This window comes from Tamandua tetradactyla, chromosome 2, assembly GCF_023851605.1.
Source record: "Tamandua tetradactyla isolate mTamTet1 chromosome 2, mTamTet1.pri, whole genome shotgun sequence".
Lineage (NCBI taxonomy): Eukaryota > Metazoa > Chordata > Mammalia > Pilosa > Myrmecophagidae > Tamandua > Tamandua tetradactyla.
The window spans coordinates 61,160,714-61,166,667 of record NC_135328.1 but is presented as its reverse complement, the minus strand read 5'-3'; positions in this window follow the sequence as shown (position 1 = coordinate 61,166,667).

The following is a 5,954-nucleotide window of genomic DNA, read 5'->3' as shown; positions in this document are numbered from 1 at the left end:
GTGAAAATTTCTTCCATTAGTTTTTCTCGTCCTTTTCCCTTCTCTTCTCCTTCTGGGACACCCACCACACGTATATTTGTGTGCTTCATATTGTCCTTGAGTTCCCTGATACCCTGTTCAAATTTTTCCATTCTTTTCCAGATAGTTTCTGTTTGTTTTTGGAATTCAGATGTTCCATCCTCCAAATCACTAATTCTATCTTCTGTCTCTTTGAATCTATCATTGTAGGTATCCAGTGTTTTTTCTATCTTTTCTACTTTGTCCTTCACTTCCATAAATTCTGTGATTTGTTTTTTCAGTTTTTCTATTTCTTCTTTATGTTCAGCCCATGTCTTCTTCATGTCCTCCCTCAATTTATCGATTTCGTTTTTGAAGAGGTTTTCCATTTCTGTTCGTATATTCAGCATTAGTTGTCTCAGCTCCTGTATCTCATTTGAACTATTGGTTTGTTCCTTTGACTGGGCCATATTTTCAATTATTTGAGCGTGATCAGTTATCTTCTGTTGGCGTCTGCACATTTAGACAGATTTCCCTGGGTATTGGATCCAAAAGTTTGGAAGATTTTTCTGTGAAATCTCTGGATTCTGTTTTTCTTATCCTGCCCAGTAGGGGGCGCTCGTGGCACACGTTTGTCTGCGGGTCCCACCAGTAAAAGGTGCTGTGGGACCTTTAACTTTGGAAAACTCTCACTGTCCTGGAGGTTTGCTAGCCGAAGCGGCTTGAGCCGGCCTGGGGTCCGAACGCGGGGAGGGTTGCTGGCCGCTGCAGCCCGGAAAAGCGCCCGTCCGAACTTCCTAGTCGGCCCGGGGCGACAAGTGTGGCAGGAGGGCGCCAGCGGCAGCAGCCCGCCCGGGAGAGTGCACGTTCCCGGGGAGTCATGGGTTTGGAAGGGGCCTCCCCCACCCGTCACCGTTCTCCGCGGCCTGGGGATTTCCGATCCAATTCTCTGAGTTGGTCCGGGGGGCCGCACGTGGTGTGGGCGCCAGCCGCCGCGGTTTCAGGGGACTGCCTCTCCAATTCTCCCAGCCAGCCCGGGAAGGGGGAAGGGAGTGACTCCGGCCGCTTGCCGCCCCGCCCGGTGAAGCCTGCGCGCCTCGGTGATCTCACCCGAGTGGCTTCTCTCAGCCAGCCAGCCATTCCAGGATGGGGTACGCTGTCTTTTTTTTTATCTCTGTTGTGGCTTTGGGAGCTGTTCTGTGTCGTTTCTACTCCCCTAGTAGCTGTCCTGGAGAAGAAACTAAGATCCGCGCGTCTTACTAAGCCGCCATCTTCTCCGGAAGCTGTGGCGAAAGGTTTTGATCAGAGTTGTGACGCAGTCTAAGCCATGCTGGGGGAAGAGCAATCCATGAGCTGAGTGTAGGCTGGATTTGATACGGTCTGGAGGCCAGACAATCCGTTTATATCTGAAGTGTTATTTTTAAAACCTGGATTTTGGAAACCTTTATGTAGAGCAGGTATTTTCCAACTCATTAATTTATACAGTTATATAATCTGCTTGGCCTACATGGATGCAGTGATATGCCTTCAACACCTCAGGATTTCTTAATTTGTTAATAAATTTCTTAATTTATTAGCCTGGTAAAAGCAGTCTCACAAATTATTTGGCTGAAAATCTCTGAAGAGGTTATTTGGTCCTTCCTCCAGCATCCAGCCCTATCCCCAGCATGAATGGTGAACACTCAGTATACTCGCAGCCCTAAACTGAGCAGTGTCAAGTGTATAAAAGACATTTGAGTTATGTTACCTGCTGTTTCGGTTTGCTGAAGTGTGAATGTCATATATAAGAAATGGATTTGCTTTTACAAAGGGTATTTATTAGGTTACAAATTTACAGTTCTAAGGCCATGAAAATGTCCAAATTAGTGCATGAACAAGAGGATACCTTCACTCAAGAAAGGCTGATTATGTCCTCTGTCACAGGGGTTCCTCTGTCACAGGGGAAGGCACATGGCAATGTCTCTGGTTTCAAATGGCTCTCTCAGCTCCTGTTTCCAGTGGCTTTCTCTCTAAGCATCTGTGGAGCCTCACTTAGCTTCTCCAGGGCAAACTCTGGATTTCATCTCTTAGCACAGCATTTCCAAATGTCTGTGTCCTGGCTTCATCTTTTTGTTCTCTGTGTCGAATGTGAACTATTTCTCGCTCCGTGAACTCTTTTAAGGACTCCAGTAAGCTAATTAAGACATACCTTGAATGGGTGGGGTCACAACTCCATGGAAATAATTTAATCAAAATATCACACCTTGCGGTGCAATGGTAGTTCAGTGGTAGAATTCTCACCTGCCATGCGGGAGATCTAGGCTCAATTCCCTGCAGTGCAGTTCTGCACCCCTTCCTCCCCCAAAAAGTTTTCAACAAAATAGTGCAGCAATAATGGGATACTCACATAGAAAAATAATGAAATGTGACCCCCACCAGACAGTATACAAAAAAAAGATCACACCCACAAATGGGTGGGTCACATCTCCATGGAAACAACCTAGTCAAAAGATCCCACCCTATGATAGGTCTTCCCCCACATGACCAGATTAGGGTTAAAAGAACATGGCTTTTTGGGGGTTACTGATCAGTTTCTGTCATTGTCCCTAACTCTCTGTCTGTCCTAGAACATGCTTTTCTTCCCAACAGCCTCTGCTTTTATACCCAGCAACACTACTGTTTTCCCCAAGAACCTGTCCTAGCCACCCTGGTCCTCACTACATTCTTTCTTCTCTGAAATGTAATGTTTGTGACCTGAGCCTCACATGAAAAAATAATATTCTTTATTATACATTTTTGTCTCTTACTTCAGGGGAGTTAGTCTTGTCTTTGAAACTACATTTTAAACACCTTAAGTGTAGGCAGGTGCACTGGTTTGAAACTATTATGTGGGAAGGGGTGCAGAACTGCACTGCAGGGAATTGAGCCTAGATCTCCCGCATGCCAGGTGAGAATTCTACCACTGAACTATCATTGGTAGAACTACCAATTCTACCACTGAACTACCATTGCACCCCAAGGTGTGATATTTTGATTAAATTATTTCCATGGAGTTGTGACCTCACCCATTCAAGGTAGGTCTTAATTTGGCAGTAAGAAATGTAGACTATTTCTAGTGGAGGTGCACCTGGGTGATTTGGAAGAAATTGTTAGAAAATATTAGAGGAATAGGGGTGTGGCCACTTGAAGGAGGGCCATTTCAATCTTGTCATGGTCAGGTTCGTGTGTCAACTTGGCCAAGTGGTGGTACCTCTTTGTCTGGTTGGGCAAGCGCTAGCCTATCTGTTGTAATGAGTACATTTCATAGAATAAAATCATGAGCATGTCAGCTGCATCCACAGCTGATTCCATTTGTAATCAGCCAAGGGGAGTGTGCTGGTTTGAAAGGAAGTATGCCCCCTAAGAAAAGCCATGTTTTAATATAAATCCCATTTCATAAAGGTAGAATAATCTCTATTCAATGCTGTATGTTTGAAACTGTAATGAGATCATCTCCCTGGATGATGTGATTTAGTCAAGAGTGGTTGTTAAACTGGATTAAGGGACGACATGTCTCCACCCATTTGGGTGGGTCTTGATTGGTTTATTGGAGTCCTATAAAAGAGGAAACATTTTGGAGAAGAGATTCAGAGAGAGCAGAATAATGTAGCCATGAGATGCAGAGAGTCCACGAGACAGCAACCTTTGGAGATGAAGAAGGAAAACGCCTCCCGGGGAGCTTCATGAAACCAGAAACCAGGAGAGAAAACTAGCAGATGACGATGCCATGTTCGCCATGTGCCCTTCCAGCTGAGAGAGAAGCCCTGACTCTGTTTGCCACATGCCTTCTCATTTGAGAGAGAAACCCTGAACTTCATCGGCCTTCTTGAATCAAGGTATCTTTCCTTGGATGCCTGTGACTGGACATTTCTATAGACTTGTTGTAATTGGGACATTTTCTCGTCATTGGAACTGTAAACTTGCAACTCATTAAATTCTCCCTTTTAAAAGCCATTCCGTTTCTGGTATATTGCATTCCAGCAGCTAGCAAACTAGAACAGGGAGTGTCTTCTGCAATGAGTGATGCTTAATCTAATCACTCGAAGCCTTTTAAGGAGGATTCAGAAGAGACAGACTCTCTTCCTGCTTCAGCCTGTGAGCCTCTTCTGTGGAGTTCGTCCAGACCCTCCATCAGAATCCTCGGCCTGCCCTGTGGATTTTGGACTCTGCGTTCCCATGGTTACATAAGACACTTTTATAAATTTTATATTTGCAAGTGTTTCCTGTTAATTCTGTTTCTCTAGAGAACCCTAACTAACATAACATATTACCACAATTTTTTTAGAAAAAGAGGGGCTAAAGAGACTGACTATTAAATACATTACATGATCCTGGAATACCTCTAATAATGGAGGAGAAAATGTCCAAAGGATATTATTGGGGCAATTGAAAAAAGTGGAATATAGACTATAAGCTTTATATCAATATTAAATTTCTTGAACATGAAAACTGTACTCAAAGAGGTTGTATAATAAAATATCCTCATTCTTAGGAAATGGACATGGAAGTATTAAGTGTTCAAGGATCATGAGGAATATAACCTACTATGAAATGCTTAGAAAATAGAGAAATAGAATGATAGAACAAATGTGCAAAATGTTAAAAATTGTTAGAACTGGGTATCTGTGTAGGGAGAATGCTGCAGTTTGCTTTTCTTTTTTGTATTAATACTATTAAATTTTAACCTTTTTATTTTGAAATACTTTCAGACTTACAGGATAGTTAAAAAATAATACAAATCCCACACAGAGAGCTCCAACATACCCCTATAGCCCCAGATACTCAGATCCACCAATTTTAACATTTTGCCATCTTTGCTGTATCATCAGTCTATCCATCCATCCATCCATCCATCCATCCATCCATCCATCCATCCATCTATCTGTCTATCCACCTATCTGTCTGATTTAGTTTCCTAGGCTGCACAAACAAATATCATAAAATGGGTTGACTTAAACAATGAGAATTTATTAGCTTATGGTTTTGAGGCTAAAAGAAAGTCCAAATCATCAAGGTAATGCTTTCTCCCTGAAGACTATGGTGTTTTGGGGCTGGCTGCTGGTAATCCTGGGGTCCTTAGTTTGTCACATGGCAAAGCACATGGTAGCGTCTCCTGGTCTCTTCCTTCTCTCCTGGGTTCAGCTTCTTGCTTCCTGCGGCTTACTCTCTCTCTGTCTGAATTTCATCCTCTTATAAAGGCTCCAATGATTGGATTAAATCCTGATTGAGGTGGGCCACAGCTTAACTGAACTAGCCTCATCAAAAGAACCTACTACAAAAGCACCTACTTACAGGAATGGATTAAAATTTAAGAACATGTTTTTCTGGGGTACATATAGCATCAAACCACCATACCATCTATCTGTCTGTCTATATATTTATCAACCCATTTTCTGAACACTTGAGTGTAGGTTATATACATCATGCTCCTTGAACACTTAATACTACTGTGTACATTACCTATGGGTAAGGATATTCACCTACATATCCACCTTAAGTGCAGTTATCAAGTTCAAGAAATTTAACGTTGATATAAAATTGATGTCTATATTCCAATTTTTTTTTTCATATATCCCTATAATGTTCTTTCAAACCTTTTCCCCTTCCGTCTTAGGTCCCATCCAGGATCATGTATTGCTTTTAATTGTCATTGTCTCTTTAGTTCCTTTTTTCTGTATGCTCTGTGGTGGGGGTAACATTTCATTCTTTTTCCATGTGACTATCCCATTATTGCAGCACCATTGTTGAGGGGTTTTTTTGTGTGTGGGGTGGGGAGGTGCACGGCTGGAAATCAAACCTGGGTCTCCCACATGGCAGGCGAGAATTCTATCACTGAACTACCCTTGCACCCCTCGTTGCTCCTTTCTAATATATATATATATATATATATGTATATACTATATAAACTGTCCCATCTCAACCACCCAAGAACACTGTTC